This window comes from Monodelphis domestica, chromosome 5, assembly GCF_027887165.1.
Source record: "Monodelphis domestica isolate mMonDom1 chromosome 5, mMonDom1.pri, whole genome shotgun sequence".
NCBI lineage: Eukaryota > Metazoa > Chordata > Mammalia > Didelphimorphia > Didelphidae > Monodelphis > Monodelphis domestica.
The window spans coordinates 280,677,808-280,699,588 of record NC_077231.1 but is presented as its reverse complement, the minus strand read 5'-3'; the positions used below and the strand labels follow the sequence as shown (position 1 = coordinate 280,699,588).

General features: G+C 39.1%; 1 protein-coding gene across 1 annotated transcript in view; it reads left to right on the top strand.

Annotated features, from left to right (window-relative positions):
• Positions 1–21,781, top strand: part of TRAK1 (trafficking kinesin protein 1) — a 257,382-nt gene that overhangs the window by 28,410 nt on the left and 207,191 nt on the right. The window lies entirely within an intron of this gene.

Here is a 21,781-nt window from a genome sequence, read left to right as displayed (position 1 = left end):
CTTGGGAGACTGGTAAAAAAAAATGAAACCTGGCCCTCTTTTTTTTTTAACACTATTTTATTTGGTCATTTCCAAACATTATTCATTGGAAACAAAAATCATTTTCTTTTCCTCACCCCCACCTCTCCCCATTCCATTGGGTATCACATGTGTTCTTGACTTGAACCCACTTCCGTGTTGTTGGTATTTGCTCTAGAGTATTTATTTAGAGTCTCTCCTCAGTCATATCTCCTTCACCCCTGTAGTCAAGCAGTTGCTTTAATCCTGGCCCTCTTAACCAAAAAGATTGGTGACAAACTTATTTCCATTTTAAAGCTGTTACAGTGGAGTCAAATTAAGTCAGCAAGCACCTACTGTGTGCCAGGCACTCTGCTAAATGCTGGGAACAGGGATAGCTTCAGTATACTTAGGAATAGCTTGGGCTGTTGTATACAATTTTGATTTGCAGAGATGACCGGAGGGATTTGTCAGAGTGACCTAAAGCGTTCCTTTTATAAGGAACACTTGAAATATGTTCCTTCTTGGAGTCCCTCCTAAATAAATATGGGGGCTCTGTGTATAGAGATCCAGGCCTGGAGATGGGATGTCTTGGGTTCAAATGTGACCTTAGGCACTGCCTGGCTGTTGGACCCTAGGCAAGTCATTTAACCCCAATTGACTAGCCCTTATCAATCATCTACCTTTGAACCAATATTTAGTATTGATTCTAAGATGGGAGGTAAGGGTTAAAACAAAAGATTCAAGCTGATGGATGTTATTGCAAAGAATTTTTAGAATCTTTTCTTGTAACGTGAAATGCTTTAGGGTTCTATGATTTTGTGATGGTGGTTAACGAGTGCCTGTACCTTACCTGGGGAGATGGTCTTTAAGAGTTTGAAAGCTAAACTTGGTCTTAGCGAACTGATGATGGAACAAGTTTTTCCCTTCAAAATAGAGTGTAAGAATTATAGGTACAGAATATTTGATATAGTCGGATGAGGTTTGAAAGTTGATTTTCCTTAAATATTTTTCACTGACATAAGGTCATAAAATGGCTGTGGTATAATATAAAATAGTGTTATCATAATCATCATCTTTCATTTATTATTTAGGAGGAGAAGTAGTACAGTGGTTGGAGCTCAGGACTTAGAGTCAGGAAGACAAGTTTAAATCCCACCTCAGATGCTTATTAGCTGTGCACAAATCACATAACTGCTTGGTTCCTCGGTTTCTATATCTGTAAAAGGGGGTTTATAATAGCACCCACCTTGTAGGGTTGTTATAAGAATCAATTGAGTTGTAATGTAAATAGAAAGCCCTTCACAGACCTGTAAATGTTAGCTATTATTATTATCCTTGCCTACATTTTGTCTTATTACAAGATTATTTTCTTTGTGTCATGCTAATTTTTGTCCAACTTCAGCTTGTTTAAGTTTGATTCTAAAAAGGACTAGTTTGATGGATGAGGGTTACCTAGAATCAATCTTAAATTGTGGAAAGGGCCTCAAAGGGCACTGAGTCCAATCAGTACTTGAATGACAATACCCTGGCTTTTAATGAGTAGGTGATCATTACTTCCTAATAATTCTATTCCACTCCTTTCTTACATTGAGCCTAAACCTGCCTCTGCAGCAGTTTTGACTGAGTGCTGTCCTCTGATATCAGGCAGATACTTTCCTGAACTTGATCCTGAGCCACCCATTGCCCAGGTTGATCTCCCTGACAATGCTAGTATCACAAATCATTTATAAGACTTCTGATATAGTAACTTAGGGCAAAAAACAAATTCCATTCATTTTTATTACATCTCTTTATGGGAGAGGATGAACTGTTAAAAAAAAAAACAACCCTTACCTTTCATCTTGGAATCAATACCATGCATTAGTACCAAGGCAGAAGAGTGGTAAAGGCTAGGCTGTAGGGGTTAAGTGACTTGCCCAGGGTCACATAGCTTGGAAATGTCTGAAGGTAGATTTGGGTTAAGTGACTTGCCCAGGATCACACAGTTTGGAAATGTTCGAGGGTAAATTTGAACCCAGTACCTCCCATCTCTAGGCCTGGGTCTCAATCCACTGAACCACCTAGCTTCCACCTAGCTGCCCCTCCCCCCCAGCTGCCTTCCCCCCTTAGTCTTTAAAGAAAGAGATGAATTTCAACAAGCAGAGAGGAGAATGGAATCTATATCTGATTTAGGGGAAGGCTTATGGCCATGCAAGGTGTCTTTCTGGATGAAGTTTGGACTTGGAGCAGTAAAGACCTAGATTCTAGTTCTACCTCAGGTGCATATGAGCTATGTGAACCTGAATAAATCATTTAGTCTCTTCTAGCTTGTTTTTTTTTTTCTGTAAATGGAGATGATAATAGTACCTGCCTTCCAGGACTGACTATTAAAAATATAATGAAATAGAGAGGTGTGAGCTTGCAAACATTCAAGTGTTCTGGAAATGCTGCTACTGGTGGTTGTTATTGCCAGGAGATTGGAGAGAAGAGGCCAAGATTAGGGAAATCGAAGTTGTGCCATTTATTTTTCTGGAATGAAGAGAGCAGAAGAGGAGTAATAGGAAATATGAGCTGGGATAGAGCCAGAATCTGGAGGGTCCTTCAGTACCTGGCTAAGGGTTTTATGTATCATCTGGTAGAGATTAGGGAGTTACTGAAGACTTTTGAGCAAGAGAATAACATAGTTAGCACTGTGAATTAGGGAAATGTTTTGAGAGAGTGTTCAAAAGAAAGACTGGGAGAGTCTGGAAGTAGGAAACTGGTTAAGAAGTTATTATAGTAGTTCATTCAAGAGGTACTGAGGGGCTTGAACCAGAGTGTTTAGCCACAGGAATAGAGGAGTGTGGAAGGGACTTGAAAGGAGACATCATGGGAGATCTTTAGCAATCCTCAATTCCAAAATTCCAAAAGTGAAATCCCTTAGGTTTTTAGTAGTCCTTTCAAAACTGATATTCAGATATACTTGTTTGGTGTTTGCTCATGCATCGTGCTTGACTGAGCAAAATCCCTAGCTCTTTTTAATAGGCCACTGATAATTACTGTTGTCTCCAACTTAATAAGTACAATGAGCTATTCACAACCGACAGCTTGCTCCTCATTACAGAGCAATGGGCTGGTAACTTCACTTCTTTCTTGGAGATGATCTGAGTTATAATTAGAATGCTCTCCTGCTATCAGAGTGCAGGATTGTGGTACTGCCTGAGAGTTTATAGGGGAATAAATGATTACCGGAGCATGAATAATGCAATCTAGCTTGTCTCACTGAACAGGAGTAGAAACTAGCAGAGGAACTGCCTGCTTAGAATTGAAAAGAAAAAAAATGAAGCTTGGAAAGTAAAAGCATCTGTGGGATATTAAAATAGAACTCATACTATGGGGAAGGGGGAAGAGAGAAACACAGTTAGGAGACCCATTGTCCAGCCAAGAAGTGTTGAATCAGAGTGCCATTCAGGTACCACGAACAGATCTGTATTGGCAAGATCAAGGGAAGAGGGTATAATAGTTTAATCCCTAATTACATTTGTTTTCATATGGAGTTGAGTAAACCCTGGACACAACATAAGAAGGATAAATGGGTGCTTCAGAAGGGGCAACTGGATGAGGTCAGAAACAGAGCAGGTCAAAACTTCTTTGAAGAGCCAGAGTGGAGATAAACTGAGTGGCTACTTCACTTTGTTGCCTAGATGAGATAAGGAGACTCAGGCTTCAAAACAAATGAATAAGAAATAGATGGATTTGAATTTCCTTTTCTTTCCCTTTTCTGTCTGCTGATGAAGGTTCTTAAAAGTGAAGTGGGGAAAAGAAGACCACAGCAAGATGATCTCTTGGCACCTCAGTTTTTACATCTATGTTTTTTTACACAGTTAAAACACTCGTGTGTGTGTGTGTGTGTGTGTGTGTGTGTGTGTGTGTGTGTGTGTTTTAATCTAGAATCCTTGGACAGGTTTTAGGCATCTATGAACTTGGGAAACGGTTCAACTTCATTTTCACTAACCTTTGGTTTCCTTTGTAATCTCTCTGTTTTATTTTATGTAGTTAAAAACATTCTAACAAGAAGGGATCCATGGCTTCACCAGATTGCCAAGGGGATCTATGACACAAAAAAGATTAAGAACCCCAGCATTACAGGATTATTGTGATGATCAAATGAGAGATACTCATCCTTTAAAAAAATGTTTTCTTATTTAGAATGTAGTTACATGATTCCCCATTCTCTACTCTTTCCTCCCCCCTCCCAAAGCTGACAAACAGTTCCACTGACTGGGTTATACATATGAGATACTCAAATCCTTGGAAAGACAAGTGCAGGTTGCTGCACATTATTCTCCACCAATTGAATAATTTCCTTCTTGGATTTTAAGAAATGATTGTGGGGTCTTCCATACTGACTATCAGTGAGTATGATTGTAAGATTCAGATTAAGAATTTAGAAGTTGTCCTGTCCAAGCCTCCTCATTTTACACACAAGGAAACCGAGGTCCAGAGAGATTAAGTGATTTTATACAAGGTTACACAGCTAATGTGTGAGTCAAAATTTGAAACCAGGTCTTCCTGACTCTACTTTCACTGACATTGTTGTGCACTCTATGATGAAATTCAATGTCTTTAATTTATTTATTAATTCATTTAATTAAATGTCATCAAATTTCTTTAGGTACTCTTTTATTCTAGTTGTAAGTGGAAAGTGATGAATGATGTCCTTGTAGGTCAGGGAGGTTTCTTTGGGAAAGTCACCTCCTTAAACAAGACTTTACCAATGAAGTTTTAGACATGTTACTATCTCAGCTGATGTCTGGATTTGAGTAGTTTGCTTAGTTTCCTCGTTTTGTAAAATGGGGATATTAATTAGTACTTATATCTCAGGACTATTAAAAGAACCAAATGAGGTAATATACATGAAGCACTTTGCAAAAGTTAAAATGCTATACAAATATTTGTTGTTGTTACCAGTAAGGTAACCCAGGAAGTAACTGGAAGAGTAATGATTTGGACCCATTTAAAAGAAAATAGAAAGTGTTGTATACAAGTTATCATTATCTGCTCAAAGATCAACTTAGAAATGTTTTTGTTTCATTTCTTTCTAGATACAGTAGCAAACTAGGGACCCTAAGTAACAAATTCAGCATTTCAATGATTGGATTCTTTGCTTTTGAGTATTTACAAAAAGCCGAGGGCTGCTTCTTCAAGCTGCTTCACTTTAAAATTGATAGTTTGGAAAGTGGGAAAAGATTAGGAGTTATCAGTGGATGATACTTAATTAATTTACTTGGTATGGGGATATTGGAAGAAGAAAAGGAATGAAATATTTGAGGTACAAACCTAAGGCTTATAGGAGGTAAATTTCCTATCAAATTCCATTTCTTTTTAGTGTTCAGCTCTAGAGCAAGTAATCTTGTTTCTCTATTTTTTGGAGTATTTTCTTGTGGCTTCTTGATTACATTATGATATCAGGATTCAAATAATCTCACATGTAGATGCTTTGTAGCAGCTAAAATATTTGTTATTTTATTTGTAGATCATTGAAACATTCAAGTATTCCTTACCTTTTCCTGAAAGCTTATAATTAAGGTTTTGTCTCTGTTCAGGGATATCCAGAAGGTGCAGAGTTTCCACAGAATATTCTCTCTATCCCCTGCTCTTAGTTCCCACGCCTCTGGTAAGGACTGCCCCTTTGGGACTAACTGGGCGGGTCCTACTCTTTCATTTGTCTTTCTCTTGGTTCTGTCATTCATTGGCTTTAACACCCCAGTTTACAGCCTGACATCATCCTGTTGTTTCCAGACACTTCTAAAAGCCTCCTCCTTTGCCACTTGTCTGGTAACTAAGTCCATGGGAAAGAGGTCCTTATTTTGTGAGGTCTCTTTGTGAACATCGATTCCAGAGGGAGAGTTTCCCATTAGGCTGGTCATTGTTAGGTCTCCCTTCTCTCCCCTGGGCCTCTTCTTTGTGGATTTTTGGTACCAAGACAGGCCTTGGACAGAGCCAGGAGAGGATTACCTCTCAAATCAGTTTCTTCAAGTACAGCTGACTCTGAAAGAAAGAACCTACCAGTAAACTGCTGGATTTGGGTGGGGGGGGGGGGAGGAGAGAAGGCAATTAGGTAAGACTGATAGGAGTGTCTTTTCTTTTCTAAGTCTCATGTACCAGTGGTTTCAATTTTCCTTCCTACCCTGTTAAAAAACCCAGGTTGCCATTTTGTCCAAACTGAAATAATCTAAAAGTTGTGAATGTTGAATACATCTGTCTTTTGTCTCTTGTCTCCAGTTAGCATTCTTTAGTGTCTCCATAAACTGGATAAAGGGAAATAAGGGTAAACTAAAAGGGCTGGTCCAGTGATCAGATATTTTTGCTATTGTGAGTAAAGAATAGTTGGAATGTTTTGGACTTAGTCACTCAGGTCAAAAATCCCCACCTTTCCCACATAAGGAATTTGGTTTCATACTTGATCATCTGTCTGATATTTGGACCTTAGAACCTCCCTGCATAGCCTCTTTTAATAATGTTTCATTGCTTAATTGCTTTTTCTTCTCTTCAATCTAATTTTTTTCAAGAGAAGAAAAATGATCATTTGAATGTGGTCTGTGGTAATGGGGGAGTTTTCTGTGTGTGTTTGTTTTGTGGCTTAATTGGGCTTTGGAGCTAGTTGTGTAGGAGGGAGATTTTCCTACAGAAAAGAATCACTAAACTGGATTTTACAGCTCAGAGCCTTTAGCTTCATTCTGCTGAGTTATGCTTGTTTGCTGCTCAGTCCTGTCCAACTCTTCATGAATCCATGGACCATGGCTATAATTGGGGTTTTCTTGGTAATACTCCCGGAGTTTCCTTATCTAGTGGATTCTTTTGTCTTGCAATCAAAGGCTAAGTTACTTGCCCAGAGTTCCACAGCTAGGAAGTGTCTTGGTTCAGATTTGAACCCAGGACCCTCTATCTCTAGGCATGACTCAATTCACTGAGCCACCCAGCTGCCCCTGCATCTGTCTTCTGTGCCAGAATTTCTTCGATTCTGTGATTCTCAGACCCTAAGACAGTGATGACAGACTTTTGAGAGATGGAGTGCCTGGCCCTGCCCCCACCCCACTTCCAAACCAAGTGTAGTGTTCACCTCCCTCATTGACCAAGTGCTTCACCCTGCCTCCTCCCCTTACCCCAGACAGGGAAGGAACAAGCACTCTCTTTGGGCTCCTGGGAAGAGGGGTAGGTGATGAGAGTCCTGGGTGGAGAGAAGGAGAGTAGCCCCAGGGCTCTGCTACCCTCCAGCTATGTGTTGCACTATGAGCTATGCTCCCCTCAAACCTAGCTTCTCTCCAACCTCACCACCAGAATCACCTTCACTCTGCAATGGGTTGCATCTCCTCTGCATCCTCATGTAGCATGTGGACCCCCGCCCCCTGCCGCCACCTTCTCCCTCCAGCACCTTACTCCAGACAGCAGAGGGAGGAAGAGCTCCCACTAGACTGCTGGGCAGAGGAGCAGGTGAAATAAGTTCAGGCACATGAAGAGGGGGAGCGGAACTGCTATGCCTTGCCCCTCTGGCTTTCTAGTAAGGAACTCTGGAGGGGAACAGGAGAATTCATTTGGTCAGTAATTTAGGAATGTGATCACAATGACAATGTCCTCATCATTTCTCTTTATCTACTTACTTTCAGCATAAACAGGGAGTAGATTTCCTGTGTGACAACTTAATTTGCTTTATCTATTTATTTGCACTCTTTTCTTCTGGAAATTGCTTTAGATATATTAAGCTCTTAATTTAATCATAGAATGAATACAGCATATTGATTCCAAGGCAGAAGAGTGGTAAGGGCTAAGCGATAAGGGTTAAGTGATTTGCACAGGTTCACACAGCTAGGAAGTGTTTTGAGTTGAGATTTGAACCCAGGACCATCACTAGGCATATGCGAGTTGCTTAATAAATGTTTGTTTAATTGAAATGATTGACTAAGCTGAAGTTTAAAATTATATCTCCAGTAAAATGGGTTAATAATCTCTTGGAGGATGAATGCCAAGGGAAGATAGGCAATTTGGAGCTTGAATTAAAAACAAACAAACCATTTTACAGCTCCACTAAGTTCTGATTGTGCTTTGGGAAAGCATTAGATGAATAAATAATCCTTCTTTCCTTCTCTTCATCTCTCCTTTCTTTCCTTCTTCCCTTCCTTCCTTGCTTCCTAAGAAAAACAAAAAGCACCCATAAACCATTTAAACAATGTAACCAAATCAGGGAAATATGTCATACCTTACTTAAACTGTTGAGATTTTTTAGGGCTCTAAATTGAGCCTTTGCATGTTGCTGTGGTAACTGGTATTCATAGACAAAATTGTAGATTTTGAGATGAATAGGAACTTCCTAGTCACCTTATCCAACTCTGATTTTTAAAAATTTTACATATCAATACAATTTTAAAGAATCATTTTCTGAGATTTTATGATCCATTTTCTCTCCCTCCCCAAGATGGCAGGTAACATTGTTGTGGGGTTCTAAAGTTGAACCTCCCTGGGGTTTGGGAAGGATACATTTTGCAAGAATGCAAGACTCCAAAACTTAGCTTAAAAATAAAAAGAGAAATTTATTAATTTAGAAAGTAATGTTGAGAATGGCCAGGAGGATAGCAAGGTGGAACAACAAGATGGGGAACCATTCCTTGGGAGGATAGCATGGATGGAAAAGCTGTCCCCCAGATGACATCAATTCTGGGGATTTATACTCTTTACAACAGTGTAGATGTGATGCTGTCATGGTGACTCTAGAGTAGTTAAGCACTCAGCATTCAGTGGGGGATTTGGTCATCTGACTGGATCTGCCTGAAAACATAGGGGGTGACCCTCATAGTTTAGGGGACAGATGGATGTCTGAGATATAGCCTGATGGTATCAAGGTGTAGCTTGGAGGTGCATCTCTCTGTCCATTTTAAATCTAAAGGACAATCCAAGGTGGATAATCCTCTCAGGGTCTTATAGGAGTTAGGAGTCACAAGGATATAAGGGAGTAAAGGAATTGCCCTGATAATTGTTTGCCTGAGTTTCTGGGGGTATAATGCCCATGCCAACATGATATAAGTTGTACATGTTTTATTGTTTAATACATATTTTTATGTTCACCATGTTGTAAAAGAAGACACATATTGCTTACATTAGAGAAAAATTCATGGAGGAAGTAAAGTGAAGAACAGTATGTTTCCATCTGCATTCAGACTTCATCAATTCCTTCTGTGACAATGGGTAACCTTTTTCTTCATGAGTCCCTTGGAGTTGTCTTGGATCCTTGCATTGTTAATAATAATCAAGACATTCCCAGTTGATAATTGTACATTATTACAGTTACTTTGTACAGGGTTCTGGTTCTGGTTCCCTTTGTATCAGTTCATATAAGTCTTTCTGTTTTTTTTTTTTGTGATCTTCTTATTTGTCATTTCTTATGGCCTAATAGTATTCCATTACAAGCATATACCACAACTTATTCAGCCATTCTCTAGTTGATGGACAATCTTCAACTTCCAGTTTTTTGCCACCACCAACTCCTTTTGATTCATCTTCAATGTTTTTGGCATGCTGAATTCTCAATGTTTTGATTTTAATCTGGCTTAAAACAAACAAAACAAAAACAAAAATAACACAAGTTTTTTTGAGACCTGCTGAAGCATACTGATCTCTAGGCTTTAGAATTCTTATTTAGAGGAAGGATGCAGGGTGGGGTAGGGCACAGGGACTGGTATCACATTATTCCTAGTTTCACATTTTAAAATGATCATCACAGAAGCATGACACGAGGATACTTGCTATACTTTCCCCACTTTCCAATTCATGTCTTATTGCTCAGATAATGACTTGTGACCCTTTACTGAGCTTCAAAATAAGCAATCAGCCAAGCAAGAGCTTTGAGATGATTTTTTTACTTTAATTTCTCCAACTTAAACCCATGAGATCATGGAGGCACATCTCATTCTTTATTGTGGAGTTTCAGATAAGAATTAATACTTGAATTCATTCTTTCAGCACTAGAAAAGGTGTTACATTTTTGTTCTAAGTGCATAATTCTGATGTATCTAATTCTTTTTGTTTGCACTAATGGATACAGGGAGAACATGGCTGGAGGTATTTAAAATCTGCAGATAGGAAAACAAAAACTATTAGTAGGTAACTAAGTAGCTAGAAGGTTTAAGATCTTCTATTTAATTTCTTCCCTGGTATAGGTATTAAAGAGCTGAAATCGAAAAATAGAGTAAATTGAGAGAAAGGAGGAAGTCAAGGGACCCCTTGGACTGAATAATTATTCTCTCAGTAAATGAGAATTGAATTGAAATAGAATTGAATAAAAAAGTGAATGTGGACCAAAGACTCCTTTCTCCTATCCCCTTTCCTACTAAAGATTGTGGACTATCCAAGTAGCTGAATTTGTTTTGTTTTTACCCTTCCTTCTTTAAAAAATCCTATTCCCCTCTGGCAGAGGGCCAACCAGCTGGATATAGAGCCCAGGGGACCAGAAGGTGGCCAAAGGCCAACAACCTTTAATTTGTTGAAACTGTTCCTTGCTCTGGGAAATCCTTAGTTAGCTATATTAGAATTCCTGAAAGGACAGGTAACTTTTGAGAGGAGCTGATCTTGAGCATGAGGGAGGGACTGCTGAAATCACTAGCCAAAGTGAGAGCACTTTAAGAGAGTTTAGAAGGACAGTGGGACCTTTTGATTAAAGGATAGAGATGACTGCCTCCAAGCTCTGTGTGTCTGTACAAGACAGATGGGAGGGCTGATGGTGGTGGCTCTCTTGTGGATGGGACTCAGTGATTTGATAATGATGCTTTAGTTTGCTTTGAGGGCTGAAAGGATTTTGGTTTAGAATCTGATGTAGTATTAGAAAAATCATGTTGACTCTTCCATGTGGGCTCTTCTAATTGATTTCCCCTTTTCTAAAGGTTCTTAACTTGGATAAGAGGTTGTTAACTTGTTTATTAAAAATATTTTGAGAACTTTATTTCAATTATAACTGGGTTTATTTGTATTTCTATGTATCTTATTTTGTATTTAAATCCCCTATTCTGAGGAGGGGCTTCTAGGTTCCACCAGACATTGCCAAAAGAGCTAGGGACACAAAAAAAGGTTAAAAAATCCCTGATCTTAGTTTTCAAATGTCCCTGTCTGCAGAGAGAGGAAGACTCAGGCTCTTTGAAATACTGCTCTTGCCTTTTGATTTTGTTTTTAAGTATGTTAAAAAAAATAATGATGGGCAGATAGGTGGATCAGTGGATAGAGAACTAGGCCTAGAAATGGAGGGACGCGGATTCAAATATGACCTCAGATATTTCTTAGCTGTGTGACCCTGGCAAAGTCACTTAACCCCCATTTTCTAGCTCTTACTTCCTTGGAACCAATAATCTTATCAATTCTAAGGCAGAAGATAAGGAGTTTTAAAAAGTAATTAAAGTCAATGTGTTTATTCTGGTTCTGCTGGTTTTGATCTGAATTGCAGTCAATTCACATGTATTTATTAATTACCAATTATGTGACAGATGCTGGTATACAAAGACAAAGGGAAATAGTTTCTATTTTTGAGCTTATGCTTTAATGGGACAAATGTATAGTTAGATTGTTAGTATTGTTTAGTTGTTCCAGTCATGTCCAACTCTTTGTGACTCCATTTTTGGGTTTTCTTGGTAAATTTAATGGAGTAGTTTGCCATTTCCTTCCCCAGCTCACTTTACAGATGATGAAACTGAAGCAAATAAGGTGAATTAACTTGCCCAGGGCCACACAGCTAGTGTCTCAGGCCAGATTTTAAATTCAAGAAAATGAATCTTCCTTATTCCAAGTTCAGTGCTCTATTCACCAGGCTACCTGGCTGCCTGTATAAGGAGATAGATATTTTCAAAATAGGCTGCTGGGGATTGGGGTGGGGAGGAGCACAATCAATCAATGAATAAATGCTAATTAAGTGCCTATTATGTGCCAAGCACAGTGCTAAGCACCAGCATTACAAACATGGAAGCAAAAAATAGCCCTTGCCCTCAAAGGGCAATCTAATGGGAGTGATGTCACACAAACTATATACAGGATAAATAGGAAATCATTAACAGGAGGAAGGCACTAGAATTAAGAGGAAAGGCTTCCTGTAAAAAAATGGAATTTTAGTTGGAACTTAACAGAAGGCAGGGGAATATGTAGGTTGTGTTGAGGATGAAAGCATTCCAGGTATAAGGGATAGCCGGAAAACATACTTGGAGCCAAGAAATGGAGTATCCTGTAGAACAGCAAAGAGGCCAGGATGGCTGGATCAAAGAGGGATCAGGAAAGGTCCCTTATAATAGGATATGGCTTTTGATCTGAACTTTTAAAAGACGACAGATTCTTTTTATTTTCCCCAAAACCTTACCTTCCATTTTAGAATCAATACTGTGAATTGGTTCCTGGGTGTGGTCAGGGCTGAGCATTGGGGGGTTAAGTGATTTTCCCAGAGTCAAAAGCCAGGAAGTATCTGAGGTCACATTTGAACCCAGGACCTCTAGTCTCTGTGTCTGGCTCTCACTCTGCAGAGCCCCTTAAGTGCTCCCTAGAGATTCTAACAGGTAGAGATGAGGAAGGCTGGTGAATTTTAGACATGGGAGACAGCCCAAAGTTGAATGACTTTTAATAGTAATAAAAACAAAAATGACTATTAAAAACTATTTTTATATGCAGCTGGGAAAATGCAATAAAAAATATACACATATGGGGGCATCTGGGTAACTTAGTGGATTGAGAGTCAAGCCTAGAGATGGGAGGTCGTAGGTTAAAATCTGGCCTCAGACACTTCTTAGTTGTGTGATCCTGGGCAAGTCACTTAACCTCCATTGTCTAGCCCTTATCACTCTTCTGCCTTGGAACCAATACATGTATTGATTCTAAGGTGGAAGGTAAGGGTTTACAAAAAAAAAAAATATATATATATATATATATATATATATACATATACACATGTGTGTGTATATATATATAAAAAGAAAGAAAAAATAGAAGCAATATGAACATAACCTTAACATTGGTTGGTTATGCTTTAGCAGCGGTGGCTCCTCTTAGATGTGAAATAGTTTAGATTGATGCTGAGGTCCCTTCTAACCCAATAGTTACTCATTCTGGGAATAATCTCTTTTGCAAATTACATTTTAATTTTTTCCCCATTAACAAGCCTCTATTTTCTCTCCCTACCCCAGTGGAAAAGGAAAAGAAAAATAAGCCTCTATAACAAATAAGCATTATCAAGCAAAACATACTCCCACATTGGCCCAGTGGAGTATAACTCATTTTGCCTCTCAGGTCCCTCATATCTCTATGAATAATATTCCACTTATCTGTAGTGCTTAAAGGATTTAACCTTCAGGGTTTATAAAGCTCCTTCCTTCCAACAAACCCACCAGGGCAGATACTATTAGTCCATGTTATAAAAGAGTAAACTGAGGCACACAGAGTGCCTTAAGTGGGATCACAAAGTTAGTGAATAAATGGCATAGCCAGTATTCCATCCCAGATCTTGTAAATTTAAGGTCAGCCATTCCTTCTCCTACTTTTTGTTGCCTCTCAAGGCTCCAGAAGGGGGTTTTCTTTTATTATAACCCCAAATGAAATGAACATTCTGTTGGCACTGCAAAGGGACTCCCTCCCCCTCCTGCTCCCCTTCCTTCTGCTGATAAAAACACAAAAGGACCTCAAAGGGCGCCTGCTGACCTGAGCCACTTCATTACCATTTAGACTCCTTACCATGCACACAGTCTCAATGTTGCTTTTTCATGGGCAGCAGGAATAATGCTGTCTAATGCTCCTTCTCTAAACAATGGTTCTTTTCTCCCTTTTCCCCCCAAACAGTATCCCATACAATGCAATCTTGTCTGTTTCATTGGTTTAAGCTGGAGAATGTTATGAATATTGCCAGGCTGCCTTTTCCTTGACATTTAAAGTCTGGGTCTTGGGATGTTGGTTATTTATTCTCTGCTCAGTTTAGTTGAAGGTGTTGGTGTGTGTGTGTGTGTGTGTGTGTGTGTGTGTGTGTGTGTGTAGAAATGGGGTGAGTGACTTTTTAGACTGTTCTCAAGAGTGAAAAACAAATCACTTCAACCCAATTCAGCCCTGTATTATCATAGCTCTTTACCTTCTGGCTCTCCCATGCCTAAAATTCGCCAGCCCTCCTCATCTCTGCCCCTTAGCATCCCTTTGTTATCACTAGTTAGTGGAGAGAAGGAGTAAAAGAGGAGACACATTTTCATAGAGTTAGAGTGGAGGATGGATGGCTAATCATTTTTTTGTGGGGAAAGAACCGAGGGACTCCTACAGGTATCTTCTATTCCGGACAACTTAGGGAAGTGCTGGTGGAAATGGGAGGTTCCAGTAGCCACAGCTAACAATCTTTAGAGGCAGGAAATTGTGTCCTTTCTTCCCCCCTTAGCTTTTTTTTTTTTTAATGACTCCTGGGAACTGGAACTAGAAGATCAAGGGGGGGGGGGGAATGGAATGTACTTGACTTGGGTCCCTGATGGCTTCCTCTGAACCAACTCCAAATTTGCCTTTTGTTTAAGCCCCAACTAGACCTTGGTAGATTAGCTCTGAAGGAGTTGGACTTGCTGGAGACAAGGGGATGTCCACAGTCATCATGATGCTATTAGTGATAATTCCCTGTATGTCTTATAACATCTCCCACTTCTGTGCCTTTGTTGAATGGGATTTTGTTGAATTTTTTATGCTGTGCATGTTTTCCATCATGAAGGAAAATAATATTGAATCGATACTGGAAGGCAATGTTGTGAGGTTTTTCTGATTTGATTTGTATAGTGCCATCCAATTTCTCCCTTGCTCCTTTGAAGGGCATTCATTTGCAAGACAGATGGGTGCATGTAAGAGTGTGTGTGTGTGTTTTGGGGGGTAGGGAGGACACGGTGTAGTCTCTTGTGCACAGAACAGATGGGCGCCTGTGAACTTGGCCTCATTAGTGCACAAACCTGACTGCCTTTACCAATGATGTCAACAAAACTTACCTTACTTATACTGATCTTTATGAATGTTTTTGTTGATTTAAGTAGCAGTATTTTTGTTGAATGAAATATAAGTATTAGAGTTGGTCCACTACCTGGAACAGGAAAAGGAAAAATCCCCTTTAAATTGCAAAAGAGGGGGGCAGCTGGGTAGCTCAGTGGATTGAGAACCAGGCACAGAGATGGGAGGTTCTGGGTTCAAATGTGGTCTCAGACACTTCCTAGCTGTGTGACCCTGGGCAAGTCACTTAACCCCCATTACCTAGCCCTTACCACTCTTCTGCCTTGGAGCCAATACACAGTATTGACTCCAAGACGTAAGGTAAGGGTTAAAAAAAAAAAATCGCAAAAGAGGATCTTCATATAATGGAAAGAATACAGGTATTGAGCAAGATGGAGGACTTGGGCTTGGGTGCTCTAGTTCTTCCATTTACTTACTTATGTGAGCTTGGTAAATTACTCATCCTTCTTTAGTTGCTTCCCCTGGAAAGTGGAGGTGGTGATATTTGTGCTGCCTTCAGAGTCACTTGGTTGTCATGAGGGTAAAATGAGATAATAGTAAAAAACAAAACAAAACAACTCAGATCCTTCAGTGTTTTTAAGCTCTTTTATATAAGGTTATCCCCCACAAAGAAGCAGATTGCAGCCTACGTACACATTCTCATTCCCTGTGACTCTTGCTTCATGGATAAATGTAGGAGTCAAGACAGTGACCAGAAAGCAAAGTATATATAGTAGTTTTGTGTTGTAGAAGCTCTTTCTGAATCCTTCAACCTTCCTAGTTCTTCCAGCCCTGAAGGTGCTTAGAGTCTGGGCAACTATTTATTGTCTTATATTGTTTGCTTATTGTTTCATCTTATCCTCAACTAGAGTTCTTTGCCTTGGGTCTATGAACTTGGGCAAATTTTTTTTTGATAACTTTATTTCAATACAATTAGTTTCTTTTGTAATTCTGTCTTTCATTTAAGTCATCATCCAGAGAAAGGGTCTGTAGGTTTTACAGGACTGCTATATAGACAACACAGATTCTTGGTCAAGGGAATCCATTATGTCTATTGTTGTATGGACTGAATTGGTCATTAAAAAATGCCTACTTATTTTTTGTAGTTCTTGTCCTTAATTTACATAATTCCCTCCTAGAAGTTCTACTCAGAGCTTTGGAGGCCATTCCCTGGCTTTTAACATTTTCTACCAATAGATGTGAAATTGGGGATGTTCATCTGTGAATTTTCAGGCTGATCCCTTTTGAGTGGTTGTGGATTTTGCTGAGGTGGCCAGGTAATGTCTCAGGGTTCTATGAACATAACCTAGTGTTCTCCACAAAAGGATTTTGGGATGATTGAAAAAGCTGCACTGCTTCCCAAATATCATCTTTCCTGTTCTCGTCATCCTATTTAATTTGGGGCTCAACTCTTTTCTATATGTGGCGTCTATCCAAGATATAAATATGGGTAGACAAAACCCAATGGTTTAGCCAGTGCTCTTCCTCTGGCATGTCATTATGTTGGCACTGTGATGTATTATTGTTTGTTGTTTACAAAAAATTTCAATAATGGAATTAAGTGCATCCTTAAGGACTCCCCTTCAATAAGGTGCTTCCCCTACCTACATATGCTAAGATCATGTGGGATATCTTTATGAATACAATCTTCATAGAGCCTCAGGGATAATCTTGTTCATGTTCGTGAGTGCATCAAACAAGACATCAAATAGCGAGACATATGCCCACCTTGGGTATTTGACGCTCTTGTGGAGGATGTCCTGTCCAAAGTCTAAATAGAAGAAATATTCTCTATAAATAGTTTTTTTCAGCACTCCTCTTTGTGGGTTACAATTGTGTGGAACACTAGAACACTACAGGGAGTTCTCCAGTGGGATCCCATGACACCCCCCCCCACCCAAAGAGATTGATTGGTCTATCAATCCATATTTTTTCTCAGTTGATTCAGATGCCAGTTATGTTTTTGTACCTTGTATATTATGTGTTTTAAAGCTATATTTCTTACTTGGAATGAGTTTAGTTTACTTTTACAGCTACAGTAGAAAACTCATTTGTTTAATTTACTAAAGATAACTATAGCAGATATTTATGAAGTAATTAGATAATACATTATCTTCAATCCAATCTGTTAAATGTGGTATTTGAGAAATATTTTGGTATTTTATCACATATAGCTCAAAGTGAGATACATTTAAGAATTCTTTTAACTAGAAAAAACAAACAAACTCCTTTTAAGCAAGTGCATAATTATAATTTTTTAAAGGGTTAGGCAATGGGGGTTAAGTGGCTTGCCCATGGACACACGGCTAGGAGGTATCTGAGGCCAGATTTGAACCTGAGACCTCCTGTCTCTAGGCCTGGCTCTCAATCCACTGAGCTCCCTAGGCACCCCCCCCCCCAATTATTTTTTAAACAAAATGAGTATTTAATTTTTTGTGTATTCATATGCTTAACAAAAATTAATGATACTCTTTTAGAGAGGCTAGTGTCAGAAATTTTAATGCACAGTCTTCATCTTTTTTTCCTGGTTTGTTTATTGACTAGAAAAGAAAGAAAAGCCTTCCTGCTTTTTAGTATTGTCCCTAGTAGTCTAAAATTAGCAAATTTCTTTTATCCTATGATAATATTTTTGAACCTTAATGGATCTTAAATCAAAATGTTCAGTGTTTTTTAAAGCACTTAAAATATAAAATGCAATTTAATATTTTAAAAAACCTATTTTCAGGTTGAAGAACCACTTTCCTTCTTCCATCTGCCCTATGTTGTCATTATACATTTAAGCTTTTCTGGTTCTTCTAGAGTTGAAGATAGAAACCTGGAAGTAAAGTGGGAGAGAGTGATTTAAATGTCAAAATTGTCCTGGGTAAAGGAGGCACATTTATGTGGATAGAAACCAGCTTGTAATTCAATCCAGGCACAGTACCTATTAATGGAACAGAGGATGTGTGAAGGGCAGGCCTTTTATTCCAACCTATGCAGATTACATACATATCAAGTGACATTTCAGTCAAATGAAGATCACTAAAGACAGGGATGCTATCAGCAATAAGGTTTATGTTACAAGAATTTTGTCCTTAAAAGTCTCACACACCATTAAGCTGGCTGCCTCGCTTTACAGGCACTGGAAGTGTCCAGAATTTGCCCAGCCTGAGTTTGTTCCCTTGAGAAATACTGGGGTTAATGAGTGAGCAAACCCAAGGTTAATGCCACACAGTGTTACTGAGGGACCATTGATCTTGCCCAGAATTCTAGAATAAAATGTGAACTTTTCATAAGGTCGGAGTATTTAGGTGTTTCTCAGGTGTATTTCCCCCCAGAATGCAGTATAAATTAGTATGGACTTGGCAGGAAAGATTTCGGATCCTTGGCAACATAGCGATAAGCCACTTGTTAATTAGCCAGTCTCTGCTCCTCAGAAGGCTACTCATCCACCTTTGTTTTTCACTCTTCACTCAACTCTCACCTGTGACTCTAAGAAGCTATAGCATGGGCAATGGCCACACCCTGATAAAACCTCTGCAGACAGGCTAAGCCAGGTTAAGGGCAACCAGAATATCTTAAACCAGTCAGTGAGTTGGAAGGGGATATCTATTTCAAGCTTTGAAGACTTCCTCTAGCATAATGAGTGGGTGAAACAATTTGTTCCCATGGCCATGAAGGTGGCTGGAGCAGGGGCTATGGAGCACTTAGAGCTTGATCAAATATGGAAGCTGCTGAGGTCATCCACTGCATCCCAAACCATCACCAGTCATCCTGACTTCTGTCTTGCCACTAGACTTCAATGTCTGGAGGAGAGATTGAGGCAGTCTATTTTGGCCATCCTACCTCACTTAAATCCAATTCATGCGCAAGTCATTATGTCACCCTGTTAGAATGTCATTGGTCCTCTTGGATAATGAAGGACAAATAATAACTTTGGCAGTCTGTCTCCTCAGAAGATAGACAATACAAGTCTGTCATTGAGCTGGCACTCACCTCTTTAAGCCAGATAGAAGACCTGCCAGTGCTTATGCTTCACTGGTATGAGCTTTGAGAACCCAGGATCCCTTTCTTGTCAGGTTGAGACACTTGAGAAGAACCTTAGTGGAGGGAGCATAATATTTCCTTCAAATATAAAAGCAACTTGAATTACAGAGTCTGTACAAAAGTTAACACAGCATGAAGGATTTTAACAATCATCTCCAATCAAACTATATGATTAGATAATCCTTGATCAGAACTCATCCCTCATGCCTAAAATCCATGCCTTTGTCATCTCTTTCTTCTGTGCTCCATATCCATGTGGTCCATATCCATGAAGTCTTCCCTGATTCCTCCTATTCTTTCTAGAAACTGTTCCATCTAAACATTTACCTAGAACCCTTAACTGAATCTCTCTTTTGTAGCCTACTTAGGTATCCTTAGTGGGCTCTTGTATGGCAGTGCCTTGAACATAATAGGTACTTTGTATTGGTTAAATTAATGATAGAGGAGTGCATTTGTGTATGTGTATGTATGTGTGTAAATGTGTGTGTAAGGTCATTTTAACCTGCTGTAAAGATCACAGGCACTATCTAGCTCAGCTTTCTCATTTTACTAACTCAGCTAGGGAGTGGCTGAGTTAGTAGCTCTGGGTCTTCAGTCCATTTTTACCCTCTTGCTGCATCCTTGTAGAATGCCTTTCAGTGGTGGGCAGGGTTTGGGCAGCCCTTACTATGCGTCTGTTGGATTTAGACCCAAGACTCCAGGAAGGTTTGGCAGCTGCTGGGTCCTAGTTATTGTATCTGGGACCCTGAAGAAAGGGGTTTACTCACCCTTTCTCCCCTTCCTCAGCTAACTGGATCTGACAATATGGAAATAGTTATTAGACCCTTGCCCAGTTTTAAGAATTGAGGGAATTGTTTTTTTAAAGGCTTGAAGGGACCATCAGGGATTATCTGACATGAGATTAGGGATTTGGTTTCTTTGAGCTTTTTAAGTAAATTTTTAAAAAATTATGTCACATTAGTGGCAAATTTAACAAATAATATAGCTACTTAAGGAGTAAAAAGGAGTGAAATATCTAAAAGCAACCCTACTAACTCCAACTATTTACTTTTTGATTAAAAAGAAAAGCTGTACTGTTCAAACATCTATTATAGTCATGTAAAACAAAAATACATGTCATGGCCTGTTGATTCTAAATCAGTTTGTGTTCTTATGAAATTTGTCTTTGCACTTTAAATATTAGAGCAATTTGTATCTCTTTACAGAAGTCTTTCCATAATTCCCTCATATTCTTCCACTTTTTTGGTTTCTACATCATCATAATATTCTACTAGATTAATATTCAGTTGTATTTCAGCTGTGATTTCTTTGGAAGAGGGAACTCCCAGGGAGCAAACTCTCTCTATTAAGGCAGATTGGACTTTCTTAGAGATTCCTGGATTGATGAGAAATTGATTGATTCATTTAGAGTCCCCAACCAATACCTGTCAAGAGTTAAGTTGCCAAGGGTCAGGAACCCCGTTTGGGAGTATACCTGCTATAGATCACCTAAAGAATGTTTGACACAGGTGCCAAATGTGTTCAGTTCAACAGTGTGAGATGTGACTCAGTGCTGGGTAACAATTTTAGGGGCAGGTTTAGAAGTGCTGGGGAGGAAGATCCTCCACACATGGATTAAGGTAGAAATAAATACTGAACTGATGATTCTATTAGGAAAAGGTAAGGAAACCTCCTGTCCTAATAAAGGTCAGTATATTCTCTGAAATATATAGTTTTAGAGCAAAGGTTCCTAATTTTTTTGTGTGATAGACATCAGAATACCGATGAGGTCTATCTGTTGGAGATAGCTCCTATACCAATTAGTTCAGGGTTGGTAGCAGGATGAAATGGGGCACTCACAAGTCACTTAATAGTTAATAAAAGGTTTACTTTGCCCAAGAGACAGCTAGGTTAGTAAGTATAGTGCCAAATCTGCAATCAGCAAGACTCATCTTCCTAAATTCAAATTTGATGTCAGATACTTACTAGCTGTATGACCCTGGGAAAGTCATTTGACTTGTTTCTTCATCTGTCAAATGAGCTGAAGAAGGACATGGCAAACCATTCCAATATCTTTGCCAAGAAAACCTTGGGGTCATGAAGAGTCAGGCATAACTGAACAACAACAATATAGAATGAGGTCTCGTAGTTCTAGGCCCCCTTCCTTCTTATTTTTTTCCACTATTTTTCTTGTCATTCTTTCCTCTTATTGCTTTCAGATAAATTTTATTATAATCATGTCTGGTTCCATAAAGTAATCCTTTGGTAGTTTGCTATGGCTCTGAATTTGTTAGGGAGTAATATCATTTTTGTTACTTTGGCATGACCCAAATTAATTTCTTTAAAGTTATTGGGATATGTCTTCATTTCTATAAAGAGTGGTTTGGATACTTCCTGAACAAATCTTGGTTGCTGGGCTTGCAGATATTTTACACATTCCAAGTTCTTTTGAAAGAATTTCTTTTTCTAACTCTAGGTTGAGTTCTTTTTTTTCTAAAATGAGGGACTTAGATGATCCCTTGAGGTATCTTTCAGCTCTATAATTCTTTGCAGAACTTCACTTGACACATTGAGTGGAAAATAGATTTAAAATAGCCTTTGTTTGTGGAGGACTCATAAGGCAGGCAGCATGGTGTCATGGATAGAACCACTGTTGAACTTGAAGTCAGGAAGACCTGGGTTCATATCCTGCCTCAGACATTTATTATATTGTTTTTACAGAAATTACTGTGGGACCCTCTTAACTATTCTATGCCTTGGTTTCCTCATCATTAAAAGTAGGGGATGGGACTCAGTGGACTCTGCA